This window comes from Prionailurus bengalensis, chromosome C2 (assembly GCF_016509475.1).
Source record: "Prionailurus bengalensis isolate Pbe53 chromosome C2, Fcat_Pben_1.1_paternal_pri, whole genome shotgun sequence".
Classification (NCBI taxonomy): domain Eukaryota; kingdom Metazoa; phylum Chordata; class Mammalia; order Carnivora; family Felidae; genus Prionailurus; species Prionailurus bengalensis.
In genome coordinates, this window is record NC_057350.1 from 107889885 (window position 1) to 107899720 (window position 9836).

At 41.2% G+C, this 9836-nt stretch overlaps 1 non-coding gene across 1 annotated transcript; it reads left to right on the top strand.

Moving 5' to 3' along the window:
• The first annotated feature begins 9230 nt into the window (after positions 1–9230).
• LOC122492455 lies at positions 9231–9336 on the top strand. Its single transcript, XR_006299642.1, has one exon. It is a non-coding gene; the product is annotated as a U6 spliceosomal RNA (small nuclear RNA).
• Positions 9337–9836: the final 500 nt, after the last annotated feature.

Sequence of the window (9836 nt, forward strand, 5' to 3'; positions counted from 1 at the left end):
CATCCCAGGAAAGTGTCTTAACTTCTTTGTGCCTCAGTTTCCTTATTACTGTGTAGGAGGAAATGAAAACAGTATCTGCCTCATAGGGTCGTTCAGAGGATTAAATGAGTTCATGTATGTAAAGAGCGTAGATCAGAGCCTGGCATTAAGTAAGTCCTGTAAATTTTGATTTGTGTTACCGGGTTTTGGTGACTACATATAAGACATTATGATAGGGTTCAATACATGTTAGCTATTATTTTTATTATTATATGATCTATAAAACATTGTCAAAACCTCTGATCCTTGAGGGGTGTCTGAGTGGCTCAGTCAGTTGAGCGTCCGACTTTGGCTTGGGTCATGATCTCATGGTTCATGGGTTCAAGCCCTGTGTCGGGCTCTGTGCTGACAGCTCAGAGGCTGGAGCCTGCTTTGGATTCCGTCTTTCCCTCTATCTCTGCTCCTCTCCTGCTCACTCTGTCTCTCTGTCTCAAAAATAAAATAAACATTTAAAAAAATGTTTTTTAAATAAATAAATAAAAAGGATTTCTAATCCATGAAACTAAGTTCCAGCTTCTTGAAAATAATTGGAGACTAAGAATGATTCCTAGGACCAGAACTGAAAATTTTTACTAGTAGTTAAGGTGGCAACAGAATTCAGTCTGCAGAAGGGGTGGCCTGGCTGGCTGGGACTTTAAGGCCTTACCCAGGGCTTCTGTAAAGGGCAGAGTATTATCTGTTTCTTTTTTTTTTTTTTTTTAATTTTTTTTCAACATTTATTTATTTTTGGGACAGAGAGAGACAGAGCATGAACGGGGGAGGGGCAGAGAGAGAGGGAGACACAGAATCGGAAACAGGCTCCAGGCTCTGAGCCATCAGCCCAGAGCCTGACGCGGGGCTGGAACTCACCGACCGCGAGATCGTGACCTGGCTGAAGTCGGACGCTTAACCGACTGCGCCACCCAGGCGCCCCGAGTATTATCTGTTTCTTAAGTACAATCATTGCAAACTGATCATCAGTGGCCACAACTGTGCCCACAGACCCAAACCAAAATAAATTGGTTGCCAATATTTAAAATTTGGGCGATTTCACCCAAAACTCTGGGCTTCCTACCCTTCAAACAGTTAGCGGGCCTACAACTCAGGTCTCACCCTCCTAAATGGCACCATCTGCCTCATGCCTGTAGAACTGCCCATTTTAGATTATTCATTCACTTTTCATTTTTCCACAAACCCCACTATTCCATATTGCATTATATCTGACCCACTTCACTCATCAATATTATTGAGTAATCTCAGTAGGCCTCTAAATTTGCACTCCTACTGTAAACTGATAGGAGAGAAGTGTTGCTGAGATGTGGGGCAGGTGGTACATTTCTACCACAATGTGGAAAGATTACTATACTGTTCATCCAGTCTTGATTTATGACCTATTCTCTCAGCCCATAAATGGGCCACTTTGTATGAACTATTATCAGTGCTTCTGAGCAGTGTCAATTCCTGTACCTCAGGTGTGCTAAGTATGCTTACTGATGTCCATCCGTGGCAGCTACTACCAGAAAATGTTCACATAGATGAAAAAATCAAGAAATGGTATCAAAAGGGAGTAGCCGCGGTTAGCTTGGTATTTCCACGGTTACACAAAATATGCTTGAACACAAATATTCTTGGGAATTATGGTTTTGTTACATAATTCTTCTGGAAACCATAGTTTTCTTAAATACCAGAAAATAAAACAAAGACATGTGGAATCCAACTGTTGGGACATCTCTCGTAATTGGACATTTGAGAACTTGGGTACCATATTCCCATTTCTGGAATTAGAAGCAGGAAGGCTAAAGAAGCGTGTGGCTGATCTTTGGTATATCCAGGAGAAGGTGGAATGTGTTTTAAATCTTCTGTGTAGTTGTTTTTAGTCCCACCCAAACATCACTCTGGTCCCAGCACCTCCTTCTGAAACAAGTCATTGACTAAAAGTGTATCGTCAAATTACAGTTGTACTGAAAGAAATGTTCTATAATTTAGATTAATAAGAAACCCACAGGTATGTGTCAAGTGTGCTAGGAAAGAGATGTACTTTTCAGAATTACCTGGTGCTCAATCATCGGAATGAAAATGTTTCTCCTTCATTTGCCAGCGGGGAGAGGATTCAGAGACTGTTTCCTCAAGACTTTCTGGACCAAGTAGAAGACCGTCATTGTCAAAGTATACAGTCAGTGTTGCATCTCGCGATGCAAATTGCAAGACATGCTTCTTTATCAGCAGAACTGTATGTTAATGTAACTGTCACATTAAATATTTGCTGCTGTGACTCAGTTAATGGCTGTCATAAAAGTGTGGCAGTATCTGACATTTTAAGTGTTTGTGGTACCTAATGTACAGCTTGCTATTGTAAATAGGCCACACATTTAGAACTAATTACATGCAAGCTATGATAGCAGGTTTATATTTTACAACTATCTGAGCTGTGATCAGCACTTGTAATCACAAAGCAAGGAGAAAATAGGCAGTGACAGCAATACCTTCATGTTGAAAGCAAATTCTTGTTCTGAAGTGTTATGAACTATTAAGTATTTTTCAGTAGAAAGTGAATACGATTAGTCAGAAGCAACTATAATTATGGAAAAGGCTGCATCTGGTTTATATACTTTGTTTACATCCATACACATTTTTTCTTTAAAGATTTATCCAGTCCAGTAAACAACCCAAATTGTATCATTCTTAAAACAATAGATACATTTTTTAAAAAAAAAACTTCTGAGCATTGAGGAAAGGAAAGTTGCTATCTTTCTGAGTCTCCATGATGTGTTGTTTTCTGTTTGTGATTTTTGGTTGAAGCAGAGTTACACATTGGTTAAAACATAAAGGAGGCTGATAAACTTTGGTTCCTCCTAGCTTAACAATGCTTCTTATTTGGGTTACAGTCCTAAACATTTTCCACAGCTATCCTCCATGTCTGAAATAAGAAATCAGAGGTTTTTTGAAAGTAGTTACAGGCCAGGGAATCTTAATCTGGAGTCAAAGGACTCTCTAGGGTCCATGGATGGGGTAAGGGGCTAGAGGAAAGCATAACCCCCCAAAATACATGCAAAATTTTATAGGAATTTGATTCCCCCCACCTAACCCCCCCCCCAGAGCGGGGGAAGATTTTGCAGAGCTTTCTTCAGAGTCTGAGAAGGAATATTAAGTATCACTGATTTTTACAGCTTGCTTAGACCACATGAAATAATGAAGAAATGGTTCTTGAGAGACCACCTGGCATTTGCAGTCTTGAGGATGCTAAGACAAAGGGGCTTGTGACAGTTGAGCAGGACTCTCTGAGTAACTGCAGCTAATTTTTAGAAAGTCTGAGAAGAACCTAACTGCTGGGGTCCTCCTGAGAGTGTTGGACTGGGTCCTATTTTCCTTTTCTCGAGTGCAGTCCTGGGACCCAAGCAGGTAGAGGCGGCCATGACAATATGGGCAGCAGCTCCTACAGCAGTAGGGGCTCTCTCCTGCTGGTCCAGTGTCATAACCTGGGAGACCAGCACTTTCCCGACTCTGTGGGAAACCTTTTTCCAGTCCAATGGAGATTGTGTAACCAACGATACTGGGCCACTTCTGGGGCTCAGGTGGATAGAGACTGGGGCTTGGGACTGTGGAGAAAGTTTAGGGTCCAGGAATGAGGCTTCTGCCTGGCTGACCAGGGATGGTGTCAAAGGCCAGGCAACCTGCAGAGGATTGAGTGCAGACAACAAATCTCTTGAGTATCCTAGAATCCACATTCCTTTCTTTTCATATCTCTTCTCCTTTCCCTTTGCTGCTTCCTGTGCAGAGTCCAGAGCTCAGTGCAAATGCTCCTCCATATCTGTTCATTCCCTGCTCCCCCTCTTCTGCTCTTCTTTTCCTGTTTCTTTTGATACCTGTTCCCTCTCCTCTTTCTCTCCTTTCCCCTCCTTTCTTATTTTTGTCTTATTAATATCTGGAGCTTGGCCTTTCCTTACCTTTTGGTTCTCCTTATCTTTTTGTCACTAAATGCAGTTTGTTTGTTTCTGGTGCATTCTCTCTCTCTCTCTCTCTCTCTCTCTCTCTCTCTCTCTCTCCTTCTCTCTCTCTCCCTTCTTCTCTCCCTCCCTTCTTTTCTCTTTTTGCGTTTTTCATGAGAGGGAGCAGGTGGAACAGATGACCTTGGGGATCCTTGCTCTTCTAAAATGATCTGAAAATTTTGAGCATGAAGTATCCCATGGGTGATGAGAAGAGAATGGCTTTTTGGTCTATGGAAATCCCACCTGGGATAGAGCAGACAGCCAACCTTTTGAAACAGAGTCCAACAACCCTCAGCTCTAGCTACAGCTCTGGCTGAGGGTGATTCGGGGTGGCATATGGATTCCCTGGAAATATCACTGGGAACCCAGTGGTAGACTTTATTGCTTGGCTTCCTTTATACAAGCCAAAGAGCAACATTCTTTGTGGGCCTAAACTCCCACCTGCATGCCTACTGAAAACTAAGTTGTATCTTGGAGAGAGATTGGTGGGGACTTCTAGCTCTCTGGCTCAGTCTTGTCCCTAGTTAGATTTCTAGCTACATTCAAGCCCATTTCCCCCATCTAACTCCCTTTATCTTTGACTTTGTTCCTCAAAGGGGTCTCACAATTTCATTTTCTGTGTCTTTGCTGCTGGCCTTCTCTTCCATCCCACTGTATTGAAACCTTTCTCACTTTTCACTGCCACCTGCTCCATGAGGCTTTCTTAAGTCCTTAGCCAGGATGAATGTCTCCCACAGGCTCTGTGCTCTCACAGACCCTTATCTGTGTTTCTGTTAAGTATTTATCACAGTTTCTTGAATTATAACCAGGTATGTACCTCAGGAGACAGAAAAGTGTGAGGGGAGGACAACATCTTTTTTATCTTCACTGTGCCTAGGACTATACTTTAGTAAATGATCATTAAACTTACTTGCAGAGTGATCAATGAGGACATTTATCAATAATCCTCTGCTTATTTTCATGCATGTCTAATAAAGATTTTATTTGATAAGTTTAATGATGTTCACAACAATCATTAGTATATCTGTTTTATGTGATGGGTTTTAATCCTCCCATTAACCCTGTGAGAGAGTGGATTGTCTCCCCTGCACAGGGGAGGCTGGATTCTCATCATAAGTCAGCACTCTTATCCTTGTCACTGATCTCCAAAGTCCCTGCCCTTTCCACTTTATTCTGGGGTTTCTCATGGGAAGGGAAAGCCCAGGAGGGATATTCTGATGGTCTCCACTTTCCTGTAGCCCTGTGCTCTCTGTGCTTCTCAGCCATGCTGCCTTCCCCTTAGCGGAACATCATAGATGAGTTGGGCCACCTTTCTTGGTTTCTTTTCTGGGGGAGCAGAAGCCACCAGTCCCTTTGTACAAGGCTCTGGGGCTGGGTGTCTAGTGTTTTCTCTGGTTGAGACAATGGCATGACCATGCACTTGGAAAGATCACAGCCCTTGTTTGCATACAGCTCCCCCTCTCAGCCTGCTTTGGGGCAGAAGCCTGCTTTGATCCGTGTGCAGGCCTGGGAGGTTATGGCCCTAATTAATTCATGCATAACAATCTGAATTTCCTTTTCATTCGGTGAAAAGCGTAATCATTTCAAAACTTTCATAATGCTGGAATTCTTAAAACTCTGATTGAATCCTACTTTTCGTAAATCTGGTCTAAGCGTGATCTGTGGATAGCACTGAAACAAAAAGATAATGGAAAAATGTTTCTTCTAAATTTCTGAAAACTATTTCTGTTAGAAGAGGAGTTCTTGTCATTAGGCAAGATTAAAAAAAATTCATAATAAGCAGTGGGATGTCAACAAACTCTTCATCAGAATCCGGTTTTTGTTACGTGAATGCACCAGCTTACTAATCCACCCCATTCAATGGAAATGTCATATAAATTGAAGAAAAATAAAGAGTGTGAGGGAGACCATGGATATGAAAGCACTTTGTAAACAGCAACGTGCTTTATAAATGTGACATATTTTATAGCTCGACTTCTGCAGTTTCCTTCCCCATGGTTAGAAAGTATTAGAGGTCCCCTGACTCCTGTCAGATGCCTTTTTAATGATCTTTAAGCCTTATTCCTAAAGGCAGGACAGTGATAATGGCAGGAAAAGTGCTTAATAATTTGTTTATGGTAAAATGCTATCCTAATTAGTAGATCTCATTAATTTCAATAAGGCATCACCCAGCATTTTCTCTCACTCCCTACAGTCAATCAGCCAGAAAGTCTTACTGCTTTTGCTGAGATCTATCTCTTACTTATTTGCTTTGTTCCCACTGCTACCACTTGAGTTTGTGACTTCTAATGCCACACCTGGGCAGCAGCAACTCCTACACCCTCCCACAGTCCACGCTCCCTGGAGTCAGAGGGACCTTTTAGAAACAAATCATGTTGGTCACCTTCTAGCTTCTCAAACTCTGCAATGCATTCCCTACGAGGTTCAGCCTGTTTGCTCTCAGCTTTTTATATCCCTTCCATATTACCCACTGGTCTTCCTTTTCAACCCCTCTTTCTGCCTTGAGCTTGGCCTCTGCTGTTCCTTCTGCCTGGAATGCCATTCTCCCAGATCTTCGTGTGGACTGACTGCTCACCTGTCAGTTCTGAGCTCCGCAGTTCCTGCCTCAGGGAGACCTCCCTGACCACCTAACCTATGGTGCCTGCCCCTGCCACTAGCCTCTCTTACCTGATTCTTGCACCCCTAACTTTCGAACATTATCTTATTTATGTAATTGTTTATTTATTATTCATCTCTTTCTGGTCAAATATATGTTTCACAAGAGCAGGGGCTATCTCTATATTGTTCCCTGCTACTTCTCCAGAGCCTAGAATAGGGCCTGGAACAGAAGGGACTCTCATTTATTTGTTGCACAAATGAGTGCTAACTACAGGAACTATTGAGTGAGGGGGAAAAAAAGAATGTTCCAATAAGGCGATTTGGTTTATGTTGACAGTATGCTAAAACAACTAGTAAAATTCAATTCAATGGAGAAAACTGTCGAAGGGACTTTCATTAATTATTGGTTAATTCAGTTATAGAACCCATTGTTGATAAAATTGCAGCAGGTGTTATAGAATTCTATAGCTATCTAATTCTTTTGGTTAAATTAGCCAGAACTGCTTATTATACATATCATGCTTGGGATGCTTCTCATTCAAATTTTATAAATGAAAAACTATAGAAGAGAGATCATCTATTTTCCCAGAAAATAATTCTTCTGGGAAAATTTCCTAGTGCCCGATCTGAAAGGTTTGAGATGATGATTTTCTTCTTTTCATATGTCATATTCATTTATTCTTGTGTGTATCACCTCATGATAGAATGTGTTCACTTTACGAATAATTGTTGTAAGCTTCCTGTGTACCAGGCCCTCAGCTTAGCACTGGAGAGCCCATTTGGGACCAGACACATAATATCGCTGCTCTGGTAAAGGTTGGCTAAAGATTTCTCTTCTGTAGGAATTTAGGATGAACACATCTGCCGTGTGCTGTCATTTCCATGGCGTTTTAAAGAAGACACACAGTGATAGTAGGTTGGTCTGGAGGTTCCAAGAAAAGTCCATGTTCTTATGAAAACCCAGTAGGAGAGTATCTGTGAAAGAGAAAGACAGACTAGGTCAAATGTTCTTAAAATGAACTTCATAGTTAGGCCATGACAACTGTCATGCTCCCAATAAAAGCCTGCCAAATAGTCTGAGCTAAAAGAGAGAGATTTGGGGCAAATTTAGATACAGAGTGACACTTCTTTCTTTTTCATCTTTTCTTTTTCATCTTTTTTTTTTTTCAAACTCATTGGGCTGCATATCTAAAACCACATTTGAGCCTTTTCAATATTGGTATCTAGTCACTGCAAAAGCAATGTCTGGTTGAAAGATAAATGAGTTTATAGAGTTTGGGATTAGATGGAAAATAACTGGAACTAAATTGTATTTTGCTGAATTTCAAAATAGCTCAGGAACAATTGGACCATATTTTCCTCAAAATTAACATCAGTAAAAAAAAAAAAAAGATTAAGCAAAATAAAACCCTCCTGGGCAAAAGAAAGAAAATTGTAAACTGAGATTTACTCAAACCAAACTTCTTCCAGTTCTTCCACCCTTGGTTGACAAAGGCATAAACTTGGGAGTGTGGGCAGGTTTCTAAGCCTTTAATATTATTATTATTATGAAATCAGAGTTCTAAGTTTTAGAAATGTTTAAAGAAGAGGTTTTTTTCTTGACATTTCTAATTTCTGCTAAGTATTGAAATATACCACCCATATAATAATTACAGGTCATAGGATTTCAGAGCTGGAAGGAACCCTGGAGACAATTTAGTCTAGTCTATGCATTTCTATGGAGGTGAAGACAAACTCGGGGAGGTGGATGGACTTGCTCAAGGGTATGCACGAGCCTGTGACAGAGCTGGAGCCCAAGTTCCTTTCATCTTATGGAAATGCCCATATTGGACAGGTCCAGCCTCACTCTCCTATTTATGAGGCTGTGTAAATAAAGTCCCTGGAATTTTGGTGTGCTAAAAGTATGAGATTTTGATCGTCAGGTAACTTATGGGTTAATCTTATGATCACAGTCTTGCTTTTTCCTCTGAACGGTGGCTGTTCAGAGGTAATGGGCACTGAAGATACTCGTTAGAAATTGAATGTAAAGATTTAGGGAGCTGGAATGGGACAGAATCAATGTGTGGCATGAAGAAAATTGTGCTTGGGAATCCCTTCCCTTACTCTGCCGTTCCTTCACACTACAATGCCAGCTCTATTCATTGTTGAGTTTTGAAGCCCACATTTTCCTCATTGCCTAGTGGGAAGCAGTCCGCAGCCTAAACGCAGAGGTGGCCAATTGAGTGAAATATCTTTGTGTACTCCTTTTGTTAGAAGGGTGTATGCACTCAGGACCCTTTAGTTTCTGATTTCATTGCATGCTCGTGACAGCAAGGAGCTAGATTACACTAAATCATAAGAATGGAAAACAGGGAAAGAGTGCAAAGGGACTGCCCCAAGCCTCTGTGATGGGGTGGGGTGTTAGTCATCAGCTTTCTTTGAATATCAAAGTTATGCAAATGCAAAGAAGGACCCTCCATGCCTTTAACACAGAATGACACTTCTTTCTTTTTCATATATATATATATTTAATATAGGAAGGTACAGCTATAGGTTCCTGTGACCTATGCCCCTCCCAACCCCCTTATATGACAACTGTGCTCAGACAGGGATGAGTATGGATATAAATGAGAATGTAAAAGGTACCAAGTGCTCGCTCAGCAGCACATATACTAAAATCGGAAGGATACAGAGTAGATTAGCGCGGCCCCTGTGCAAGGATGACACGCAAATTCGCGAAGCACTAAAAGGTACCAAGTGAGGAGGAACCTGAGCAGGGAAGAGTGGGGAAGTGTCATCTGAGTGGTGATGGTGAAATACTCAGGAGTTACCCAGTTGCAGCCAAGGTTTTTTTTGCTTTGGTTTTTTAAAAACTGTTTTTTAACAGTTTGAGGAAAATAGGCATCTCGCTTCAAACACCCCTGACCCCAACATACACCCGCAGCTTCCAATTGTATTTCCTGAGGCTGTGAACTCCTCAGTTTTCATAAGCCAAGAAGAAATTTAGCTAGTTGGTAGTTGGAAAACAGATCTGGGGGGAGTAAGTAGCATGAGTAATGAGTAGGCCATATCCCCTTCCAAGATGTTCCCAACTACTTTTGGACCTAGGCCTGGGAAAAAAATATTATGTGAGTTTCCCTTGGAGACACTGTTAAAATGTATTTCATTAATTAGTGTCCACTTAAATTTGACTCAATACCCAGGGAAATCAGTTTTGTTCTTAAATCGTACCAATACATAATAATGATAATAAAA